This window comes from Ornithorhynchus anatinus, chromosome 1, assembly GCF_004115215.2.
Source record: "Ornithorhynchus anatinus isolate Pmale09 chromosome 1, mOrnAna1.pri.v4, whole genome shotgun sequence".
Lineage (NCBI taxonomy): Eukaryota > Metazoa > Chordata > Mammalia > Monotremata > Ornithorhynchidae > Ornithorhynchus > Ornithorhynchus anatinus.
Window position 1 is genome coordinate 79,698,073 of NC_041728.1, and position 25,840 is coordinate 79,723,912.

The 25,840-nt window shown below is 42.9% G+C and overlaps 1 long non-coding RNA gene across 1 annotated transcript in view; it reads right to left on the minus strand.

The window, feature by feature from the left end:
- Window positions 1–4,438: 4,438 nt before the first annotated feature.
- The window catches only part of LOC120638394, a 66,510-nt gene continuing 45,108 nt past the window's right edge, over window positions 4,439–25,840 (minus strand). The window contains exons 2-3 of the long non-coding RNA XR_005660046.1: window positions 5,903–6,043; window positions 4,439–5,543 (exon numbers count right to left, since the gene is read on the minus strand). This is a non-coding gene — a long non-coding RNA (uncharacterized LOC120638394). The remainder of the gene's footprint in view (window positions 5,544–5,902; window positions 6,044–25,840) is intronic.

Genomic DNA, 25,840 nt, shown 5'->3' on the forward strand with positions numbered 1-25,840 from the left:
ACAGTGCTTTGCACACAATAAGATCTCAATAAATAAGATTGACTATACCTTGCTCTCCTCATTCCAATGGCTGCAGCTATTTTATTAGTACTTTTGTGCATCTCTATTTTGCTTAACCTGGTTGTTTACATTTGAGTATTTTTACTTATGTCTATTGTCAGTCCCAAGCTATCAAATATTTATGTAGAATAATATTTTTCATTTCTTTTTTTAATTCTCAAAAACACAGTGTCCTGCATGCAATGAGAATTCAATAATTTTACGTTACTGAGTATTTAAATTATCAGAAAGAAATGGTAGGAAATCAGGAAAGGAAGAGGAAGCACTTATATACCTTTGTAAACTTACCTTCCATGTTTGAAAATTTTTAATCTCTTTATGACATTGTCTCCCCAGCTTCACTCTCCTGAACAGAACCCACATTCTCCCCTTCCACTGATTTGCAAGAAAAGAAGGTAGAAACCTACCACTTGCCTGCCGCTCACCTTTTCCTCTTATAAATCTCTTTCAATTTCTGTTTTTCAGTTAAATGAACTAATTGGAGATGTGATTTATTGTATGCATAATTGATCTCTAGATTTTAAGTACTCAGAGCAAAACCCAAGAGTGCAATAATCAGATAGGAAAGAGAGAAAGGGAATACCAGTTGCATAGGAGCAGCTCAATGCAAAACTCTGTATTTGAAGACTTTCCATTTCTATGGAACTTAATGGATGCAGTTAAGAATCGTGCACTGGTTTTTCCTAAATTGCACATTCTGCTTAAACTGAAGAGTATTCTAGGATTTCTCTAATCTAGAGAAGAGTTTGTGGCTTTGCTACTCACTAGCCCTACATACAAAAACTTGCACCCCTGCTTTTTTGGTTCATCAGATTACCTTCTTCCTCCCTATTCTTTACGTCTTCTTTTAGTCCATGTATTTTTTTTTACAGCTCCATTGCGGTTAGGTTTCATCAGTAACATAACTGGCCCTTCTGCTGCCTCTGTTCTCTCCAAATCTGGCAATCAGATAATAAACTGCAAACAAGCAGAAAGGAATCTTTCTCCTATTTCCCCATGACTAACTCACTGCTTTCTCCTCCTGCCCCACCTGCTTCTTCACTAGTAGTGTCAAAATTAAGGCTTAAAACACTTAGAAAAGGGAATTGTCTTTGTAAAGCTGCCCCCAAAATGTTCACCTTTTGGGATAATCACCAGTCCTGAGGATGTCTGTCCTACCAAGTCAGATTAGCTTCATGCTACCAAAGAACGAAAAAACTGAAAAGGAAGTCAGAGAAAATGGAGGAGAAACTGGTGAGTACTGTGTTCATGGACTTTAAATGAGTGTATAGAGAGGAAGAGCATAACCAGCCCACTCAAAGAATGCAGACTGGAACTGGAATGGGAGATGAGATGCAGTCTGATGAGGGGTTTATTTTAGTAGAGGAGAAATCTAAGGTATTAATAACAATGTGACCTTTTTATGGTATTTGTTAAGCACTTACTATGAGCAAGGCACTGAACTAAGCACTGGGAGAGATAATAAGCAAATCAGGTTGGACACAGTCCATGGCCAACATCAATCTGTCCCCCCTGAGCATCTGATCCCATCCCTTTGTACCAAGTCAAAACACTTGTCCCCTCCCTTCTCCCCTTCCTGACAGCCGTCTTCAACTGTTTGGTTGCCAGTGGCTTCAAACATGCCCATGTCACCCCAACCTAAAAAAAAAAAAAAAATAATAATTTGACCCCACAGCTCCCTCCAGCTATCAACTCCATCTCCCTCTTACCTTTCATCTCCTAACTACTTGAATGAGTTGTTTACACCTGCTGCCTCAAGTTCCTCTCCTCTAGTTCTCTCTTTGAGCCCCTCCAATCTAGCTACTGTCCTCTTCATTCCACAGAAACTGACCTCTCCAGGCCACAAATGATCCTCTTGCCCAATCCAAAGGCCACTACTCCACCCTAATCTTCCTTGACTTCTCAGGCGCCTTAAACTCGGTCGACCATCTCCTTCTCCTGTAAACATTATCCAACCTTGGATTCTGTTCATTTCCGGTTCTCCTCCTATCTCTCTGGCCACTCATTCTCAGTCTCTTTTATGGGCCTCCTCCCATGCCTCCCACTCCTTAACTGTGGGTGTCCCTCAAGGTTCAGTTCTGGGTTCCTTTCTATTCTTTATCTATAAACACTCCCTTGGAGAATTCATTCTCTCACATGACTTGAACTACCACCTCTATTCATATGATTCCCTGATCTTCTCTCCCTCTCTGTAGTTTCAAATCTCCTGCCTCCAATACATCTCTACTTGGATGGCCTGCTGTCACTTCAAAATTAACATGTTAAAAGCAGAACTACTTATCTTCCCACTCAAACTCTGCCCTTCCCCTGAATTTCTCATCACTGTAGACAGCACCACCATCCTTCCTCTCTCACAAGCCTTTAACCTAGGCATTATCCTTGTCTCCTCTCTCATTCAATGCATATATTCAATATATACTAAATCCTGTTGGTTCAACCTTCATTACATTGTTAAAATCTGCTCTTTCCCTTCTATCCAAACTGCTACCACATTAATCCAAGCATTTCTCCTATCCCACTTTGATTTCTGTATCAGCCTCTTTGCTGACCTCCCTTTCTCCTCTCTCTCACCACTCCAGACCATACTTCACTATGTTGCCTAGGTCATTTTTCTCCAACAATGTTCATTCCATGTTTCCCAGCTTCTACAAAATCACCAGTGGTTGCCCATCTACCTCCACATCAAGTAGAAACTTTTTACCATAGACTTTAAAGCATTCTGTCACCTTGTCCCCTCCTACCTCTTCATATTCGACAGACCATTACTCTCCCTACCTTCATAGACTAATTGAAGGCATGTCTCCTCAAAGAGGCCTTCCCCAACTAAACCCTCTTTTCCTTTTCTCCCACTCCCTTCTGTGTCACCTTGATTTGCTCCCTTTATTCATCTTCCCATCCCACAGCACTAATGTATATATCCATAATTTATTTATATTATCTGTCTCCCCATCTAGATGGAAAGTTTTCTGTGGGCAGGGAATGTGTTATATTGTACCAAGTCCTTAGTATACAGTACACAGTAAATGCTAAAAACTATGATTGATGATCCCCACCGTCTTAATCCCCATTTTACAAAGCAGGTCACTCTGAGGTAAAGAGAAGTGAAGTGACTTGCCCAAGGGCACACATCAGAGCAGTGGCAGAGCTAGGATTAAAGCCTAGGTACTTCTGGCTCTTAGGCCTATACTCCATCTAGGCCATACTGTTTCTCACTGCTTCTTAAGTGTTTACTACATGCTAAGCACAATCAGGTAGGACAAAGTCAGACCCCGGAGAGGGAGAACAGGTATTTAAGATCGGTTTTGCAGATGAGGATGTTAAGTCTGTCATACAGTCAGCAAAAGCCAGGATTAGAATGTGCATCTTCTAACTCCCAGCCTCCTACTCTTTCCATTAAACCACACTGCTTCACATCTGCTGAGGGGCCAGATACTTACAGTGCAGCCTTAAAGAGGAAAAAGAGAAATAGTGTTAGGGTCAAAGACTGCTCTGGGGCATCTTCAGTCATTTTAAATATTCTGCTCTCTCTATACTGATGGTCTAGATTCAAAGGCTCCTATTAAGCAGTATGCACTTTTCCCAAGAGACACCAAGCCCCAAAGGCATAGCCTCCTCTTTTCAGCTATCTTTTTATAGAAAGTAGATGAAGGAGATTTAAATAGCCCATACATGAATTATATAGATTGAGAAGAAAGATGGAGCTAGAGCTGAATGATCTGTCACATAGGAATAAAAATGGAAAAGCCTCATAGAGCAAATGCTAGTTACAACTATCATAAAAGCAGCTTTGTCCCCTCCCTGTCTTAAAAAGTGCTTACAAGTAGCCCTCAACTGATTTTTTTGATGTTTACCAGAGGCTTTATTGACTTCCCTTCACCCACATTCTCCTGGGCCAGTTCATTCTGACCCTTCTCCCATTGTAGTGCCTGTCACTGGCATGGTTCTCTTTCTCTCTCTTTCCTTCTCCCAAACCCATTTAATTCCCTTCAACCTCTTCCACTTCCAATTCCCCTTCTCCCCTTCCCTGCAGTTTTTATTTTAATATCCATTTCTTCCTTTAGAGATTCTCAGCTCCTTCTGGACTGGGATCACATCTACCAACTTTGTTTTACACTTTCCCAAGCCTTTTCAGTGTTCTATACAGTGATTTGCACAGAGTAAGCACTCAAATACCATTGATTGATGGCACTTTGAATGGAAAGAGTTAATTTTTCCTTTTTAAAATCAGTTTGATTTTGGATTGCAAAAAATACGTGTATCCTATATTTTACTAAACATAGTAACCTATTTTGTTCAAGGGGAAATAAATGATCCTAAGTGAAACTCTGAATGCATTTGAATATTTACATAAATGTATGGAATTATATTGTCAAATCACTGTAATCAAGAATCAAGACATTTATTTCTTTCTGTGATAGATAAAAATGGGTAAGTGCCAGGATCCCAATTCTCCCACTGCCAAAGCCGCTCTTGGAGAAGCATTACCTCTTTCCAGAAGCCTAGAAGACTGCTACATGGTGATTACACTGCTGCAATAAACTGAACAGTTCAAAATAGTCTCACTCTTTGAGAAAGTTAAGGACTCTCCTAAAGCCCCAAACTAACTGCAAGAGGAGCCACAATTTCTAATTCAAATAATTTCAAACTTGTCCTTCAAATTGTTTTCTAACCAAGTGCTTAGAGCTTTCAGTCCAGATATTGTAGATTTTCTCAATATCGAAGTTTCCCAGTAATTTAAGTTTCTGGAAATTTCCCTAGTGTATTCTACCTCATTGTGTCTTTCAGGTTTTGGGGGACTTTGTGTATGTTCATGTGAACATATACTGAGATATCATCGAGTGGACGTTGTGCCTGATTAAGTGATGGCAAGGAAGGCAAGTGGCTCAGCCAGGAGCACCAGATCCCTGAAGGTGAGCAGAGTTCGCAAGGCCTTTTTGTGCAGCTCACATTTTAGAGGCAGAAGGTACAGCTCTGTTTTTCCCCTATGCTTCCAGGCTGTGGGTCTCAGCCCTCACTGGAAGTTTGATGAGTTCTCCTTGATCCGACTAAGCTCCAGAGTTGGGAACGGGCTGTTTTCTTTTCCCAGAGTCCAGAGACCTGTTGTCTTCCTGCTTCTTCAAGAGCTTGGTTGGTGGTCAAGGCTGATGTGGGTGCAGTTATAGCAGCTTTGCAACCTCCATGGAACCAGTCTGTTGAGCTTCTTGGCCTGCTCCTGATGACAAACAAGGTCAACATCCTGCACTAACAGTGCTCAAGAAGGAGCCCCACACAAACCAAATGCCAGTGCACCTAACAGTTGGGGTCAAAGTCGATGATGATGGCAGTAGGCATTGTGGTAGAAGAGGATGAGTATATTTTCTAGTGCCTCTACCTTCTATTCTCTCTTCTTCTCTTTATCTTCCTCTGTTCCCATCTTTTTCCTCTCCCTCCAAGGACACTTTGTATCTTGCAGATCCAAGGGACTTCAAATTATTAATATGACCCTGTGAAAAAAGTGTTTTGAAACCCAGAATAAGATAAAAATCATAATCATAATCATTATTTTGGCTTTTTTGAGTTTTTAATTTGTTCAAAGCCTTATACTGAGTGCTGGAGAGAGGCACCAGGCTGATGATTTGGACATAGTCCTTGTCTCACATGGGACTCACAGGGATTAGGAAGAGATTAGGACAGACACACAAGAAAGGAAATAATTAAAAAATAAACAAAGATAACAACACAAGATCTGCAGTATACTGTGAATGGATAAAGGAACATAGCTTAGGTTTTGCAGTGCAGGACCGTCCTGAGTGTGATGGCTGCCACTTTCCCTTTAATCCTATACTTGTGGAGTTTGCTGTACCTTCATTATCTAGTCGTCCTCCATTTTGGGGTCCTGTGATTCTCCACGGTGATAGTGGGCAAATGGGTTGTGTTGCTTATAAGATTTCCACAGAGATGGAATCAAAAAGCCACACAGCAGCAGCTTTATCCTCTATTTGACCTGTGTGAAACAGAATCAGATGTGGTAGGAAGAAGAGATAAAGGTTAGGTCTTCATTGCCAGATTAGCCCAGGAACAACATAGGCTAGGACTAAAATAGTCCTGTCTATCTCTCTCTGCTGCTATCCCGCCGTCGACCCCTTGGTCACGTCCTCCCGCGGTCCTGGAACGCCCTCCCTCCTCACCTCCGCCAAACTGATTCTCTTCCCCTCTTCAAAACCCTACTTAAAACTCACCTCCTCCAAGAGGCCTTCCCAGACTGAGCTCCTCTTCTCCCTCTACTCCCTCTACCACCCCCCCCTTCACCTCTCCGCAGCTAAACTCTCTTTTCCCCCTTTCCCTCTGCTCCTCCCCCTCTCCCTTCCCATCCTCTCAGCACTGTACTCGTCTGCTCAACTGTATATATTTTCATTACCCTATTTATTTTGTTAATGAAATGTACATCGCCTTGATTCTATTTAGTTGCCATTGTTTTTACGAGATGATCTTCCCCTTGACTCTATTTATTGCCATTGTTCTTGTCTGCCTGTCTCCCCCGATTAGACTATAAGCCCGTCAAACGGCAGGGACTGTCTCTATCTGTTTCCGACTTGTTCATTCCAAGCGCTTAGTACAGTGCTCTGCACATAGTAAGCTCTCAATAAATACTATTGAATGAATTGAATGAACCTCAAGAATATCATCGCCCGATGTAGCAGCATGGCTTAGTGAACAGAATACGAGCCTGTGAAGGTCATCGGTTCTAATCCCAGTTCTGCCACTTGAATGCTCTTTGACCTTGGGCAAGTCATTTCACTTCTCTGAGTCAGTTTCCTCATCTGTAGAATGGGGATTAAAACTGTGAGCCTCATTTGGGACAGAAACTGTATCCAACCCAATTATCTTGTATCCAGCCCAGCGCTTAGAACTGCACCTGGCACATAGTAACTGCTTAACAAATACCATAATAATAATAATACATGTAATTATTACTATTATAATATAATATAATTATTATTATTTCACTCTACCCTTTCCTCTGCCTGGCAAAATTATTTTTCCATCCTTATTGACAACCATGCACATTGACCTCACCAGTTTTTCCACATGTTTAACTCCTTCTTCAAACCACCTGTGCACCGCCTCCCCCATTCCTCGCCCTTAATGACCTGGCTAACTACTTAATTGAGAAATTTGAAACTATCAGGTGTGATCTTTCCAAAATCTTCCCTGCTCCTCTCTAGTCTCTCCCTCTCCCTGCCCTTCTTCAACTCTCCCATCTTCCCAGCAATATTTCAAGAAGAGATCTGCCTTCTCTCAAAACCCATCTCTTCCACCTGGGCATGCAACCGCATTCCTTCAGATCCTATCAAAACACTTGTCCAATCCCTTCTTCCTTCCCTGGCCACAATCTTCAACTCTTTGCTCTCCAGTGGCTTTTTCCCCACTGCTTTCAAACATGCTCATGACGACCCTCCTCTAAAAAATCCCTCCCTTGACCCCATGTCTTCCTCCAAATATCACTACATCTCACTCTTACCATTCTTTTCCAAATTCCTTAAATGAATTGTCCACTCCAGTTATCTCAAGTTCCTCTCCTTCAAACTGGCTTAGGTTCCCTTTTCTCCACAGAAACCACCCTCTCAAAAATCAAAAATGATCTACTTCTTGCTAATTCCGACAGCCTCTACTCCATCTAAATCCTCCTCAACCTCTCAGCTACTTTCAACCTTGCTGACCACCCCCTTCTCCTGGAAACATTGTCCAACCTCAGCTTCACTGATACTCTCCTCTGCTTGTTCTCCCACTAATTCTTCAGTCTCAGTTTCAGTCTCTTTTGTTGACTGCTCTTCTGCCTCCAATCCTTTAACTCTGGGTGTCCCTCCCTCAAGGTTCAATTCTGGGTCCCCTTCTATTCTCCATCTACACCCACTTCCTTGGAAAACTCATTCTTGAGAAGCAGTTTTGCTTAGTGGAAAGAACACAGTCTTAGGAGTCAGAGGTTGTGGGTTCTAATTCTGGCTCCGCCACTTATCAGCTGTGTGACTTTGGGCAAGTCACTTAACTTCACTGTGCCTTAATCAGCTCATCTGTAAAATGGAGATTAAGATCATGAGCCCGACTTGGGACAACCTGATTACCTTATATCTATCCCAGGGCTTAGAACAGTGCTTGGCTCATAGTAAGTGCTTAACAAATACCATCCTCATTATTATTATCATTATTATTCACTCACATGTTTATAGCTACAACCTTTCATTCATTCATTCATTCAATAGTATTTATTGAGCGCTTACTATGTGCAGAGCACTGTACTAAGCGCTTGGGATGAACAAGTCGGCAACAGATAGAGACAGTCCCTGCCGTTTGACGGGCTTACAGTCTAATCGGGGGAGATGGACAGACAAGAACAATGGCAATAAATAGAGTCAAGGGGAAAAACATCTCGTAAAAACAATGGCAACTAAATAGAATCAAGGCGATGTACAATTCATTAACAAAATAAATAGGGTAAAGGAAATAAATACAGTTGAGTGGACGAGTACAGTGCTGTGGGGATGGGAAAGGAGAGGTGGAGGAGCAGAGGGAAAAGGGGAAAAAGAGGGTTTTTAGCTGTGGAGAGGTAAAGGGGGGGTGGCAGAGGCAGTAGAGGGAGAAGAGGAGCTCAGTCTGGGAAGGCCTCTTGGAGGAGGTGAGTTTTAAGTAGGGTTTAGAAGAGGGGAAGAGAATCAGTTTGGCGGAGGTGAGGAGGGAGAGCGTTCCAGGACCGCGGAGGACGTGGCCAGAGGGTCAACGGCGGGATAGGCGAGACCGAGGGACGGTGAGGAGGTGGGCGGCAGAGGAGTGGAGCGTGCGGGGTGGGCGGTAGAAAGAGAGAAGGGAGGAGAGGTAGGAAGGGGCAAGGTGATGGAGAGCCTTGAAGCCTAGAGTGAGGAGTTTTTGTTTGGAGCGGAGGTCGATAGGCAACCACTGGAGTTGTTTAAGAAGGGGAGTGACATGCCCAGATCGTTTCTGCAGGAAGATGAGCCGGGCAGCGGAGTGAAGAATAGACTGGAGTGGGGCGAGAGAGGAAGAAGGGAGGTCAGAGAGAAGGCTGACACAGTAGTCTAGCCGGGATATAACGAGAGCCTGTAGCAGTAAGGTAGCCGTTTGGGTGGAGAGGAAAGGGTGGATCTTGGCGATATTGTAGAGGTGAAACCGGCAGGTCTTGGTAATGGATAGGATGTGTGGGGTGAACGAGAGAGACGAGTCAAGGATGACACCGAGATTGCGGGCCTGAGAGACGGGAAGGATGGTCGTGCCATCGACGGTGATAGAGAAGTCTGGGAGAGGACCGGGTTTGGGAGGGAAGATGAGGAGCTCAGTCTTGCTCATGTTGAGTTTTAGGTGGCGGGCCGACATCCAGGTGGAGACGTCCTGGAGGCAGGAGGAGATGCAAACCTGAAGGGAGGGGGAGAGGACGGGGCGGAGATGTAGATCTGCGTGTCATCTGCGTAGAGATGGTAGTCAAAGCCGTGAGAGCGAATTAGTTCACCAAGGGAGTGAGTGTAAATGGAGAACAGAAGAGGGCCAAGAACTGACCCTTGAGGAACTCCAACAGTTAAAGGATGGGAGAGAGAGGAGGCGCCAGTGAAGGAGACCGAGAATGACTGGCCAGAGAGGTAAGAGGAGAACCAGGAGAGGACGGAGTCCGTGAAGCCAAGGTGAGATAAGGTATGGAGGAGGAGGGGATGGTCGACAGTGTCAAAGGCAGCAGAGAGGTCAAGGAGGATTAGAATGGAGTAGGAGCCATTGGATTTGGCAAGAAGGAGGTCATGGGTGACCTTAGAGAGAGCAGTCTCAGTAGAGTGGAGGGGACGGAAGCCAGATTGGAGGAGGTCTAGGAGAGAATGGGAGTTAAGGAATTCTAAGCATCGATTGTAGATGACTCGTTCTAGGATTTTGGAAAGGAAGGGTAGTAGGGAGATAGGGTGATAACTGGAGAGGGAAGTGGGGTAAAGAGCGGGTTTTTTTAGGATGGGGGAGATGTGGGCATGTTTGAAGGCAGCGGGGAAGGAGCCATTGGAGATTGAGTGGTTAAAAATAGAAGTTAAGGAAGGGAGGAGGGCAGGGGCGATGGTTTTAATAAGGTGAGAGGGAATGGGGTCCGAGGCGCAGGTGGAGGGGGTGGCACTTGCGAGGAGGGAGGAGATCTCCTCTGAGGATACTGCAGGGAAGGATGGGAAAGTAGGGGAGAGGGTTGGTGGGGGGGAGGGGAGAGGCGGAGGGGTGACTTTGGGGAGCTCAGACCTGATTGTGTTGATTTTCGTGAGGAAATAGGTGGCCAGATCACTGGGGGTGAGGGATGGGGGAGGGGGAGGAACAGGGGGCCTAAGGAGAGAGTTAAATGTCCGGAACAATCGGCGGGGGTGACGGGCATGGGTGTCGATGAGGGAGGAGATGAAGTTTTGCCTGGTGGAGGAGAGGGCAGAGTTAAGGCAGGAAAGGATAAATTTGAAGTGTGTGAGGTCGGCTTGGTGCTTGGACTTTCGCCAGCAGCACTCAGCAGCTCGAGCATAGGAGCGTAGGAGGCGGACGGGGGAGGTGATCCAGGGCTGTGGGTTAGTGGAGCGAGAGCAGCGGAGGGAAAGGGGGGCGAGAGAGTCAAGATGAGTAGAGAGGGTGGAGTTGAGAGCGGAGACCTGATCATCGAGAGTGGGAAGAGAGGACAGAGCGGCAAGGTGAGGAGAGATGCTACTGGAAAGACGGATGGGATCGAGAGAGCGGAGGTCTCTATGGGGCAGTAGCGAAGATTTGCAGGGGGAGGGAGTGTGAGAGATGAGGCAGGTGAGAAGGTTATGGTCAGAGAGAGGGATTTCAGAGTTGGTGAGGGAGGAGATAGTGCAGCGGTAGGAGATGACGAGATCGAGGGTGTGACCGAGTCGGTGAGTGGGCGCGGTATGGTGGAGGAGGAGGTCGGCAGAGTCGAGGAGGGATAGTAGGCGGGCGGCAGAGGAGTCGTCGGGTACATCCATATAGATGTTGAAATCTCCAAGGATCAGAGTGGGCAGAGAGAAGGAGAGAAGGAAGGTGAGACAAGGGTCAAGGTGGTTGAAGAAGTCGGAGGTGGGACCGGGAGGGCGGTAGATGACGGCGACAAGTATCTGGAGGGGGTGGTAGGGATGATGATGATGATCATCATCATCATCACCTTTATGATGATGATTCCCAAATCTATATTTCAGCCCTAATCTCTCTCCTTCACTGCATTCTCACATTTCCTCCTGACTTCAAGACATCTGTACTTGGATGTCCTGCCACCACCTCAAACTTAACTTGTCTATAACAGAACCTCTTATCTTCCATCATTATAGAAAGCACCACCCTCCTTCCTGTCTCACAAGCCCATAACCTTGTCATTATCCTTGATTTCTCTGTCTTATTCAACCCACATATTCAGTCTATCCCTAAATCCTGCCAGTTCAACTTTCACAACATCACTATATTCTGTCTTTTCCTCTCCATATGAATTGCTACCATGTTAATCCAAGCACTTACCTTATCTTTCCTAAATTACTCTATCAGCCTCCTTGCTGACCTTCAGCCTCCTATCTCTCCCCATTCCAGACCATACTTCACTCTGCTGCCCAGATATTTTTTTTTACAAAAAAAAGTTCAGTTCACGTTTCCTGACTTCTCAAGAACCTCTAGTGGTTGCCCATTCATATATCCATCAAGCAGAAACTCCCTACCATTGTCTTCAAAGCACTCAACCACCTTATCTCTTCCTACCTCTCTTCACTACTCTCCTACTACAACGCAGCCTACACACTTCACTCCTCTAATGCCAACCTTCTCCCTATACCTCAATCTTGTTTGTCTTGCTGTCAATCTCACCTATGTACTGCCTCTGGCCTGGAACACCCTCCTTTATCATATATGACAGATACTCTTCCCACCTTCAAATGCTGATTGAAGGCACATCTCCTCCAAGAGTCCTTCCCTAGCTAAGCCCTCATTTCCTATTTTCTCACTTGTTCTGTGTCACCCATCCCCACAGCACCTATGTCCACTTTGGTAATGTTTTTTATGTATAATAATGTCTGACTCTCCCTCTAGACTGTAAGCTTGCTGTGGGCAGGCAATGTGTCTGTTATATTGCTATGTTGTACTCTTGCAACCCTTAGCACAGTGCCCTACACAGAATAAGTACTCAATCAATACAATTCATTGAAGTTTCCTGACTTGAAGAAGCTCCTTCCTCTCCATTCTAATTCATTTTGTGATTTTTAAAAATTGATTTGAAATGCATAATTCCTTAATACACAATTCCCCCCAAAAAACCCAAAATCTTGAAGGTCAGATTCAAAGTTCTCCATCAGTTGACTTCCCCATACTTACCTGCTCCCTTTCATCTCTACACCTCAGCTCTTGTTTTTTGTTACACTGAGGGTAATTCCCATATCTCTTTCTTCCTGAACTTTACTGCCACCAAATGATCTCATTATCTGAAATGCCCTCCTTTCTGAACTTCACCAAACTAAGATGTTTCCCTTTTTCAAAGCCATCCTAAAAGTCATCTCTTCCACGAAGTGTTATCAATCTCCAAAACATGGGTTCCACTAATCATATTTGATTTCCAACATGTATTAGAGCAGGAATCTTCTTGTCTATGGTCCCTCAGTATCTAGTATAATGCTAAACACAAGGTGAGATTTCAATAATTAATGTTGATATTGATACTTTTGAAAAAAATCAGTACAGTTTTCCCTGAAACAAAAAGAACATCTTTTCATTTTTTCATTTTCATAGTCCTAATGCAAATTGTTAAAGTTCTGAACAGAAAAAACAAAAAAAGGAAAATATTACTACAGCATTTTTGTTACCTTCTCTTTCTACATTATGATTTGGCATTAGTAGTAGTTGTATTGATGCCAGGTTGTTAAATTTTAGACATTGCCAAGTCTGTTGGACTAGTGTTGTATATTCTTAGACTAAAGTTATTATGCTCTTGACTACTCACTTTCCTTTCCTTTTCTGTGCTAAACCCCCTAAGGGATGCTAAATCAAAACTCAATAAAAGTTGTTGAACTATTCAAAATTTTATTGAGAGGCTTGATGCTTCTGCATCATAGAAGCCTACTGAAGAGAAGAAGATTGGGCTTGTTACTCTAAAGATGCAAAAAGAATAGCAAGGGCACTGAAAAGCATATAACCAACCAACTGAAGTGAACTATAATTGAGAAATTTACCTTCCCTTCAGCTAGGGGTGAAGGTGTGCAAGACATTGAAAATATGTAAAATATGTAAATGATACCCATGCAGTTAATATTTTGAGTAAAAGATCTCATTTTTTTAACAGATAGAATTTACACAGATACAGTCCAAGCTAGTCAACCTTTCAGTCTTTCTCTGCAAGAACTACAGAATATTCAACACACACACACAAGATCAGCACTCTCTCATATGGATATATCAGACACAGAGTGACAATCTCATATTGTTCCTATAATAGCAAGATTGTGCTTTTTAACTGGTTCAATTTCAATTATTTTGGGATTTCTGCCGTCTTTGTTAACCTTCTGGGCAATTTATATTAAAGGTAAATCAGGAGGAAAGCAGAATTTATTCCTATTTTTATTTTTTTATGGGGTTTCTATGGAGCAGAGTTTAGATGAAACACTGATCAACGTAATTCCATTTGGAAAAGAAAAACTGAAATTGGCCAACCAAACAAAACCACAATCCATAACTCTCCCTTCAACATTTTTCTGCTTGAGAAACCCTGAGAAATAGGAGTAGGGCATAGCAAAGATTATATCTTCCATCTGATTAGTGTGTTTCATTGCTTACCAATGCCTGTTAAAGGGAAAAGGCATGTTTCTTTCTCTAACTTGTGTTTCTCTCCCCCACAAACAAAATTTAAAACTAAGAGTCAGAAGCTGTCTACACTGATGTAAGCCTAATGTCTTGATAAAAAAGCTACAATATTATTATCAATGTTGAAATTTCTGGAAATTGGAAATAGTTTTTCCATATGAGAAATTTCATTCAAATATTTGTTTCAAGCCTATGCTTTTTCATTATTCACAAGAGTTATTCAAACCCTTGGAAAAATTGTTGACAAAAATTCTGAAAACCACATCCCTTCTGCTCCTGTATATGTCTGAATTGGGTTCAAAGATGATACTAATGAGAGAGATGTTAAACTGACAGGTTTTATTTGAGTAGCTGCTGTCTTCCATTCTCCTCACTTTTCTTTTCTTTTGAGCTGGGATGAGAAAATCATGGCTTTCAATTCTTGAAGTCCAGGATCTCATCATTTGTGATCATGTATTGCCATTTCTATCATATATAACTTTGATGGAAATGATGAAACTACTGAAGAAGTCTGTGGTTTGTCCATGTTTTAGCACTTTATAGGAAGTATGATATTAAAATTATACTGTAAATTTTTTATTTGGAGGATGATTCCCTGTAGTTGAGATGCTAAGTGTATGGTCTCTAGTAGATGTGCCTCTATTTAGCAGTGGATTGTAGTGCTGCTGGTTTGTTCAGGATCACTCACACTACATCTCCAGAAAATATCAGTTGTTGACAACCACCGCCTATCAGCAAGGTACAGGGTTCCTACAAGAGAACCTCCCTACTCCCCAAAAAAGGGAAATAATCCACCCATTCCCCTGGCATCATTACCAATCCAAGAATAAGATGAAGCAACAAGAGGTCCACAATAATGCGGTTTGCTGGCTCACCTTTGCACTGGTACAGGGCCCTCTGGTACTCTGGACCAAAGAACAAAGACCACTGTCCCCATTTATAGCCCTCCAACACTCCTGGTGCCTCCCAATTTCCATCATCTGAGGAATTTTCACCTATGATATTAATCTTGGAGGTCCAGGGCATTCCTGGGGTGTCTGCATATTTTAGGTGTTTCCTGGGTTGGTAATCTGCACAACTCTTTCAAAAGGGTCATGGTCAGGAGTCAGCTAATATGATCTTCTTGACCTGTTAGTCTGGTGAGTGTTTACGTTTCCCTTCAATATTACCAATCTTAGTAGCTCTCCTGTTGGTGATGAGATTGATCTATTCTTTGTTTTAGACCTCTTCCCTCTTTTTCATAGTGCTTGTAACTGTTCTGATCGTATCATCCTTTTGTGTTTTACTTATTATTGCAGGACTCCTGTAACCTGCCTTTTGTGTTATTTCCAGGCACTACCTGCTCCACCCCATTCTCCTGCTTCTTCCAGTATTCCCCATGCATATAGTTTAAGTACCCCAACTCAACCACAGTTTGCCTCAACCTCAACGCTTAGCCTCCATAACAGTAACTATAATCAATCAATGGTATTGAGTGCTTACAGTGTATGTAGCACTGCACTAAGCACTTGGGCAAGTATGATAGAGTTGGTAGAAATGTTTCCTACTCACAAGGAACTTACAGTCTAGTAGTGTGGATCTAGTTAGCAAAATGCAGTGATAGGCATTAACTCAGAATTAATGATGAAAACTTTGTGGAAGACCATCTGATGCAGTTCAATACTTAACTCGGTTTTGTTAGACCACAGTGCGTTGTGGTTTTTGAATAAGTTTCCTTACCACCTGTGTATTTTCTTGGATCAGTCATAGAGCCTGACAGGACAGAACAGTGAAAGGCACTGCAACACTTGAGTGACTCCAAACCACTAGGAACCAGGCTGAAATGGGGATAGACAGAAAAGAGAAACTTCAAATTCTCAAACCTTCCTATTTCTCCCTCATCTCTCTCTCTTGGTCCCCTCAGTCTCTAGTGCCTTTCGTAGGAAATTAAAGTAAGTGTTTTGGTTCAATTTGGCCCTTATTAGTAATTCAGGAAATCTAATAGTCCACTGAACCACTGAATTTGTAGTGTTCAAAGGGAGCTTGAAAGATCATCTGTTCTCTCTCCTTCATTACATGCCAGTGAGTGGTTTAACCATTCAAGCCAGATGTTGTTTGTTCTTATTTCTTTCTTTAAGCATCTTTGGGATAGAGACTCCAAAGCTCTCTATCCCAAAGACCCTTAAATAAAGACAACTATCTGATTTTGATAGTTGAAAGTGTTTCTTTTTGGTTCAAATGAAGTTTCTCCTTTACTTAAAACTAATTTCCTCTTGTCCCTTCCCCAGTGCAAATGAGGAACAACTGTTCAGCATCTCCTCATAAATCTCCTTTTCAAAAGACAGAAATAAACAAATGCATTTGCACTTCCTTTTTCCCCTTGTCTGCATCTGTTTCCTAGTTCTCTGAACATATGTAGCTTCCTGATATCAAAGAAGACCTTATATCCTTTAGTTTCCATAACTGCATTCTGAAAAAAACAGTTTCCTTTTCTTCCAGTACTTCAGTCATTTTTGCTGTGCCACCAAATATCCGTTGCTTAGATTTCATTATAAAGTGCCCTATGACTTTCAGTCTATTATTTTCTATGCTTGGTACATGTAGTCATGGATTGATTGTCTCTTCTCTAGTCCTTTTTATCTTATTACCCACACTGTAATGTCCCAAGTCCAATCTAGATTTCAGGCTGGATCTATGCAAATTTGATTTGCATTTGGCTTACTAGATTCATCTCAGCTAACTTGATTGTTGCCTGAATCCTGTTGAGTTTGAGGAGCCTTTCAGGAAGGCAGAAGCTTATGCTAACATTAGTTTATAGATCAATCACTTAATGTTATTTATTGAGCACCTAGTGTGTGCTTAGGCACTGTTCTAAGCAACTGAGAGAATACAATACATAAGAGTTTATAAACACATTCCCTTTCCACAAGGAGATTAATAATAATGGCATTTGTTAAGTGTTTCCTATGTGCAAAGCACTGTTCTAAGCGCTGGGGATGATACAAAGGTGATCAGGTTGTCCCATGTGGGGCTCACGGTCTTCATGTCCATTTATGTGTGCAGTTTACAGACTAAATGGGGAATATCCTTGTTTGCCCTCAAGTATGGATAAACTGAATAAGAACAGATAGGGAGCCCCACTTTATTCCTTTGATAAAAGAGAAAGATAAATCGTACTGGTAGTAGTAATTCAATTCAATCTTATTTATTGAGTGCTTTTTATGTGCAGAGCACTGTACTAAGAGCTTGTAATGTACATTTTGGCAACAGATAGAGATAATCCCTGCCCAACAATGAGCTCGCAGTCTAAACGGGGGAGAGAGACAGCAAAACAAGTAGTCTGGCGAACACAGTGCCTCTAGAATCTGCCCTTTTCTCTCCAACCAAACTGCTATGCTGATCCAAGTACTTGCCCTCTCCTGCCTGGATGACTGTATCAGCCTCCTGGCCGACCTCCCAGCCTACTCCCCTCTCCAGTCCATATTTCACTCAAGCACTAAATACTGTGCTCTGCACACAGTAAGTGCTCAATAAATACAACTGAATGAACGAATGACCGGATCATTTTCTGAAAAGCCACTAAGCGTATCTCCTCAGTCCTCAAAAACCTCCAACAGTTGCCCATCCACCTCGACATCTAGCAACCTCTTCACCATGGCATTCAATCAGGTCTCTCCCTCTTTGTTTAATGCAATTTGTTATTATTAATAATAATGATAATGGTATTTGTTAAGTGCTTACCATATGTTAAGCACTGTTCCAGAAGCAGTAATTGTAGTAGCAGTTGCACAGGGGTAGTAATATTATTTATTAAGCAATTACTGAGTGCAGAGACCTGTAATAATTGCTGGGAGAAACTACACAGTTGGGAATTAGACATAGTCCCTGTCCCTCAAGGTTCTCATAATCTAATAGTATTAAAAGGAAAGAGGGGATGGAGACATATAAAGAGCAATGAAATGATATACCACTACAATAAAAGTCAAGAACAAATATGTGAATAAATCAATCACATCTATTGAGCACTTACTGCATGCAGAGCACTGTACTAAGAGCATGGGAAGTACAGTTTAACAGAGTTGGTAGACAATTTCCCTGTCCAAAAGGGACTTATAGTTTAGTGGCAAAGACTGACATTAATATCAATAAATAAATGACGGATATGTACATAAGTGCTCTCTCATTCACCACACACATCCAATCCGTCACCAAAACCTGCCAGTCTCACCTTCACAACATCACCAAGAACCGTCCTTTCCTCCCCATCCATACTGCTACCTTGCTGGTACAATCTCTAATAACATCTCGACTGGACTACTGCATCAACCTCCTCTCTGATCTCCCACCCTCCTGTCTCTCCCAGCTTCAGTCTATACTTCACTTCCCAGATTATCTTTCTATAGAAATGCTCTGGGCATATCACTCCCCTCCTCAAAATCCTCTAGTGGTTGCCTGTCAACCTTCGCATGAAGCAAAAACTTCTCACTCTTGGCTTCAAAGCTCACCATAACCTTGCCCCCTCCTACCTCACCTCCCTTCTCTCCTTCTATAGCCTATCCCACACACTCCACTCCTCTGCTGCTAACCTTCTCACTGTGTCTTGTTCTTGCCTGTCCCTCCATCGACCCTTGACCCACATCCTACTCTGGCCTGGAATGCTTCTCTCCTCACATCTGCCAAACTAACTCTCTTCACCTCTTCAAAGCCCTACTGAGAGCTCACCTCCTCCAGGAGGCCTTCCCAGACTGAGCCCACCCTTTCCCTCTGCCCCTCCTTCCCTCTACTGCCTACCTACAATCTACCCTCTTCCCCTCCCCACAGCACCTAGGTATATTTGTGTATATTATTCTATTATTTTAATGATTATATGTATATATATATATATATATATATATGATTATATATGAGTCTATTTATCTACTTTGGTACTGATTCCTGACTACTTGTTTTGTTTTGCTGACTGTCTCCCCCTTTTAGACTGTGAGACCATTGTTGGGCAGGAATTGTTTCTGTAGCCGAATTGCACATTCCAAGCACTTAATACAGTGCTTTGCACACTGTAAGTGCTCAATAACTATGATTGACTGAATGAATGAATGAATGAATGCTGTGGGGCTGAGGGAGGGCTGAATAAAGATAGCAAATTCATTCAATTGTATTTATTGAGCACTTACTGTGTGCAGAGCACAGTACTATGCACTCAGAATGTACAATTCGGCAACAGAAACAATTTCTGCCCAACAATGGGCTCACAGTCTAAAACGGGGAGACAGACAGCAAAACAAAAAAAGTAGTCAGGCATCAATACCATCAAAATAGATAAATAATAGAATCATATATATATGATTCTATATATATATATATATATAATTAATGAAATACAGTAATAAATAATATATACAAATATACACAAATGCTGTGGGGAGGGTTGGGGGTAGAGCAGAGGAAGGGAGGAGGGGCAATGGGGAGGGGAGGAGGGGCAGAGGGAAAGGGAGGGCTCAGTCTGGGAAGGCCTCCTGCAGGAGGCCTTGCAAATCAGTGCACGGGAGTGGGAGAAAAGGAAAAGAGGGCTTAGTCAGAAAATGCTGCTGGGAGGAGACATGCCTTCAATAAGGCTTTGAAGGTGGAGACAGTAATTGTCTGTCATATTTGAAGACGAAGGTGGGTGGTGGTTTCCAAGCCAGAAGCAAGATAGAGAGAGGTGAGTGGGGGGATAGACAGGATTGTGGTGCAGTAGGTCCCTTCCAGTTATCACCCTATCTCCCTACTACCCTTCCTTTCCAAAATCCTAGAACGAGATGTCTACAATCGCTGTTTAGAATTCCTTAACTCCCATTCTCTCCTGGACCCCCTCCAATCTGGCTTCCGTCCCCTCCACTCTACAGAGACTGCTCTCTCTAAGGTCACCCATGACCTCCTTCTTGCCAAATCCAATGGCTCCTACTCCATTCTAATCCTCCTTGACCTCTCTGCTGCCTTTGACACTGTCGACCATCCCCTCCTCCTCCATACTTTATCTCACCTTGGCTTCACAGACTCCGTCCTCTCCTGGTTCTCCTCTTACCTCTCTGGCCGATCATTCTCGGTCTCCTTCGCTGGCGCCTCCTCCCCCTCCCATCCTTTAACTGTTGGAGTTCCTCAAGGGTCAGTTCTTGGCCCTCTTCTGTTCTCCATTTGCACACACTCCCTTGGTGAACTCATTCGCTCTCACGGCTTTGACTACCATCTCTATGCAGATGACACGCAGATCTACATCTCCGCCCCTGTCCTCTCCCCCTCCTTTCAGGCTCGCATCTCCTCCTGCCTCCAGGATGTCTCCACCTGGATGTCGGCCCGCCACCTAAAACTCAACATGAGCAAGACTGAGCTCCTCATCTTCCCTCCCAAACCTGGTCCGCTCCCAGACTTCCCTATCACCGTCGTTGGCACGACCATCCTTCCCGTCTCTCGGGCCCGCAAACTCGGTATCATCCTTGACTTGTCTCTCTCGTTCACCCCACACATCCTATCCGTTACCAAGACCTGCCGGTTTCACCTTTACGATATCGCCAAGATCTGCCCTTTCCTCTCCACCCAAACGGCTACCTTACTGCTACAGGCTCTCGTTATATCCCGGCTAGACTACTGTGTCAGCCTTCTCTCTGATCTCCCTTTCTCCTCTCTCGTCCCGCTCCAGTCTATTCTTCACTCCACTGCCTGGCTCATCTTTCTGCAGAAACGATCTGGGCATGTCACTCCCCTTCTTAAACACCACCAGTGGTTGCCTATCAACCTCCGCTCCAAACAAAAATTCCTCACTCTAGGCTTCAAAGCTCTCCATCACCTTGCCCCTTCCTACCTCTCCTCCCTTCTCTCTTTCTACTGCCCACCCCACATGCTCCGCTCTTCTGCCGCCCACCTCCTCACAGTCCCTCAGTCTCGCTTATCCCGCCGTCGACCCCTGGGCCACATCCTCCCGCGGTCCCGGAATGCCCTCCCTCCTCACCTCTGCCAAACTGATTCTCTTCCCCTCTTCAAAACCCTACTTTAAACTCACCTCCTCCAAGAGGTCTTCCAGACTGAGCTCCTCTTCTCCCTCTACTCCCTCTACCACCCCCTCTTCACTTCTCCGCAGCTTAACCCTCTTTTCCCCCATTTACCTCTGCTCCTCCCCCTCTCCCTTCCCATCCCCTCAGCACTGTATTTGTCTGCTCAACTGTATATATTTTCATTACCCTATTTATTTTGTTAATGAAATGTACATCGCCTTGATTCTATTTAGTTGCCATTGTTTTTATGAGATGTTCTTCCCCTTGACTCTTTTCATTGCCATTGTTCTTGTCTGTCTGTCTCCCCCGATTAGACTGTAAGCCCGTCAAATGGCAGGGACTGTCTCTATCTGTTGCCGACTTGTTCATTCCAAGCACTTAGTACAGTGCTCTGCACATAGTAAGCGCTCAATAAATACTATTGAATGAATGAATGAAAGTAGGTTGTCATTAGAGGAGCAAAGTGAATGGACTGTAATGTAGTAGGAGAGTAGTGAGTAGAGGTAGGAGTGGGCTAAATGATTGAGTGCTTTAAAGACAATGGTAAGGAGTGCCTGTTTGATTTGGAGGTGGATGGGCAACCACTGGAGGTTCTTAAGGAGTCAGGTGATACGGACTGAATGTTGCTGTAGAAAAAAGATCTGGCAGCAGAATGAAGTGTGGACTGGAGTGAGGAGGCAGGGAGGTCAGAAAAGAGCCTTATACAGCCACCAAGGCAGGATAGGATAAGTGCTTCATATAAAGTGGTAATAATAATAATAATGATGATATTCGTTAAGCGGGTATTATGTGACAAGCACTGTTCTAAGTGCTGGCACAGATACAAGGTAAACAGATTCGACATGGGGCTCATAGACTTAGATCCATTTTAAAGATGAGGTAACTAAGGCATAGAAAAGTCAGGTGACTTGCCTAAAGTCACACAGAAAATATGAGGCAGAGTTGGAATGAGAACACTCATCCTCTTATCTCAGGACCATGCTTTATCTACTAGTTCATCCTAGCAGTTTGGATTGAGTAGTGGTAATAGTTTGGATAGAGAGGAAAGGGTGAATTTCAGTGATGTTAAGGTTGAATGGACAGAATTTCATGATAGATTGAATATGTAGGTTGAACGAGAGAGAGAGGAGTCAAGGATAACTCCCAAGGTTACAGGCTTGTGAGACAGGAAGGATGGTGGTACTATCTAATAATAATAATAATAATGTTATTTGTTAAGCTCTTACTATGTGCAGAGCACTGTTCTAAGCACTGGGGTAAAAACAGGGGAATCAGGTTGTCCCACGTGGCGCTCACAGTCTTCATCCCCATTTTACAGATGAGGTAACTGAGGCCCAGAGAAGTTAAGTGACTTGCCCACAGTCACACAGCTAAGTGGCAGAGCTGGGATTCAAACTCATGACCTTTGACTCCAAAGCCCATGCTCTTTCCACTGAGCCACTGTAACTGTCTATGGTTACAGGAAAATCCTGGTGGTGGGGAGTGACTTCAATAATAATAATGTTGGTATTTGTTAAGCGCTTACTATGTGCCGAGCACCGTTCTAAGTGCTGGGGTAGACACAAGGGAATCAGGTTGTCCCATGTGGGGAATCACAGTCTTAATCCCCATTTTACACAGGGTACAGAGAAGTTAAGTGACTTGCCCACAGTCACACAGCTGACAAGTGGCAGACCCAGGATTCAAACTCATGACCTCTGACTCCAAAGCCCGTGCTCTTTCCACTGAGCCACGCTGCTTCTCAGCGTGACTTTGGGTGGGAAGATAAGTAGTTATGGACATGTTAAATTTGAGGAGTTGGCAGGACATCCAAGTAGAGATGTCTTGAAGGCTGGAGAAATGCGAGCTAGCTCCAGCTGTCCGTGTTGTGAGGCTCATCATGTATGGCTGAATCCACTGGTGTTCTTCTCTGAGCTCAGGGAAGTTCTTCACCTTTAGCGGGTGGTTCAAATTCTTCCAGCTATAGACGTATTCAGTATATATCTATACTGTAGATATATACAGTGTACTACAGTGTAGATGTATACTGTATGTATCTACAGCTAAAAGCTATATTGAATATACAGTGTAGATGTTTATGGTATACATAATCTACAGCTAATAGATATATACAATATACTAATATACAAAATAAAAACACAAATAATCAGAAAAGCAGTATATCAGCCTCCTTGTGGCTCAGAGTTGAGGCAAAGTCATAGCCACAGCAGTCACTGATGCAGCTACCAGCCTTCATAAGGCTTTGTTGAGGTCTCACGCTATGGGGTGTTCTCTATCCCACCAGGGTAATGGAAGTGAATTACCTTGTTGGTGTGGAGGAGAGACTGTACCAGTGCCCACAGAGGCGGTGTGGCTGGCTGTCCAGTGTGGAGACTGGAACACCGACAGCAAGTGGCATCAATTCAATGGCCAGTGTGCACAGAGCATGTTGATAACCAGGGCCCATGGAGGCAAGATGGAATTTAGCATATACCAGTTGTTTCACTTGGTCATGGTGAAACAGTGGAGAGGAAGGAAAACTGAAGCACAGACAAGAAGAGTGTTGCCTGCCTGGGATAACTAGGTGACACTGGATTAAAGCCCAAGAGTTCCCTCTCAGTGATAACAGTAGTGGCAACAACAGTAACATTTATTGAGCACAAACTTGTTTCAGTGTACTTTACTATGTGCTTGGAAGGTACAGAATAACAAAATGACACATTACCGGCTTATGGGGAATTTCTTTAGGTCAGACAAATCTCCTAATATTCTGTAGCAATCATCCATACTTAAATATTTAAAGCTGTGTTGAAGATTGGAAAAGGTATAAAAGGGTCTGAATTTCACACTTGGTGAATATAGGACAGTGCTAGCTTTAACACTATTTTCCTGTATGCCACACAATTAAAAGATAGAAGAGGGTACTGGAGAGGGAGAACATATTTTAGACTCAGTAATATCTTAAATAATTAAAATGCTTTCTTTAATTAATCAACCTCATCAATGAGGTTGTGGTTGCAACAATGTCTAGTACATGTTTTGCACACTATAAGCACTTTTGAGTGCTATGAGTGCTTATAGTGTGCAAAACATGTACTAGACATTCTTCTAACCATATCCTTATCTCCATGTTTACATACATTCCAATATAGTCTCAGTAATAATAATAATAATAATGCTGGTATTTGTTAAGCACTTACTATGTGCAAAGCACTGTTCTAAGCACTGGGGTAGATACAGGGTAATCAAGTTGTCCCACATGAGGCTCACAGTCTTAATGCCCATTTTACAAATGAGGGAACTGAGGCACAGAGAAGTTAAGTGACTTGCCCACAATCACACAGCTGACAAGTGGAAGTGCTTATTAGGTGCACAGCACTGTTCTAAGCACTGGGGAGGATACAAAGTGATCAGGTTGTCCCATGTGGGGCTTAAAGTCTTCATCCCCATTTTACAGATGAGGCAACAGAGGCACAGAGAATTTAAGTGACTTGCCCAAAGTCACACAGCTGACAAGCGGTGGAGCCGGGATTAGAACCCATGGCCTCCTACTCCCAAACCCGGGCTCTTTCCAGTGATCCACGCTGCTTCTCTAAACTTTCAGTAGAATAGATACTCCAGAATTTTTCAACTCATCTCTGACTTCTACCTGAGGGACAACGAAAAATTTATACATACTCATGTATGTATATATTTGAATTTTAGCTTGATAATGTTGCTTTTGTGAGTTTTAGAAAAATAGTTTTTAACTTGCAAATTGGTGATGGGAAAAACAAAAATGTCTAATGAATCAATGAATAAATTAATACACCTTCATTCAAAATGAACTTGACTGTACTCTACCATCTCTATAGAAAAGAGGAGTCTATCTGCAAATTATGTATCCATAGCAAAATGCTTCAGGGTATAGTAGACATTCTGGGAGAAGTTATGGGAATGGAAATTAGTGACTGAATTGATTATGACTGAATACTTTGCATATTACAAGGTCCTTAATCAGTGGTCCTGAAGGTAGAGGTATTGGAGATATTATGGCCTTAGGTACATAGCAGCAGATTTTTTTTTTTTATGGTTTTTAAGTACTTACTCTGTGCCAGCTGCTGTTCTAAGTACTGGGGTAGACACAAGATAATCAGATAAACTCACAGTCTTAATCCCCATTTTACAGAGGAGGTAACTGAGGTAGAAAGAAGCGAAGTGACTTGCCCAAGATCACACAGCGGGCAAGTGATTAGGCCACGCTGGGATTCTTAAAATTCTTAAAGCTACTACTGCTTGTGACTGTGCATCTATCAGAACAGTTAAGTGGCCTGTTCACCTTCTTAATTTATGGTCAAAACAATATGCAGTAGCCATTTCTATATCTTGGATACAATATTAATGTGCCATTTGACCATTTGGAGTGGAAGAACTGCCTTCAGCTATCTCTTCTAATGACCCAGAGCCACAGCAGTGCCTGTCGAAGCTGAACTCAGGAAGAAACTACCTGTTTAGCAAAAACCTTCCCCATCCCAATATTCTCCCCATGGGGTGGGAGTAAGAAGGTCGTAGTGCTGTCATTCAAAGCTATATAGCTATAGGAAAGATAGAAAATATAGTATTAAAGCTTTGAAAATATATCACGAAACAGAAATAAATTAATCCAAATAATGAAGCAGCCTTCCTTATGCTAGTTTTATCTAGTATGCCCTAAACATGCATAATTTGTGTGGAGCTTAACAAACTGTCAAGAGTAGAAACTATTCTTTCACTATTTCTCTCCCCCGCCCAACCTCCCCCCGCCCCCACACCCCATACCCAAACCCTAACATATAATACAGAACAAAGTAGGAAAAGACAGAATTGGCTCTACATTATTTCTGAAGAATTTACAGAGACCTTTGGGATAATTCCTAATCAGAAAACCTTATTTCATATGATATTTATTGTATGATTGACTTAGGTCTATTGAATAATCCCCTGTCTAAAATAAA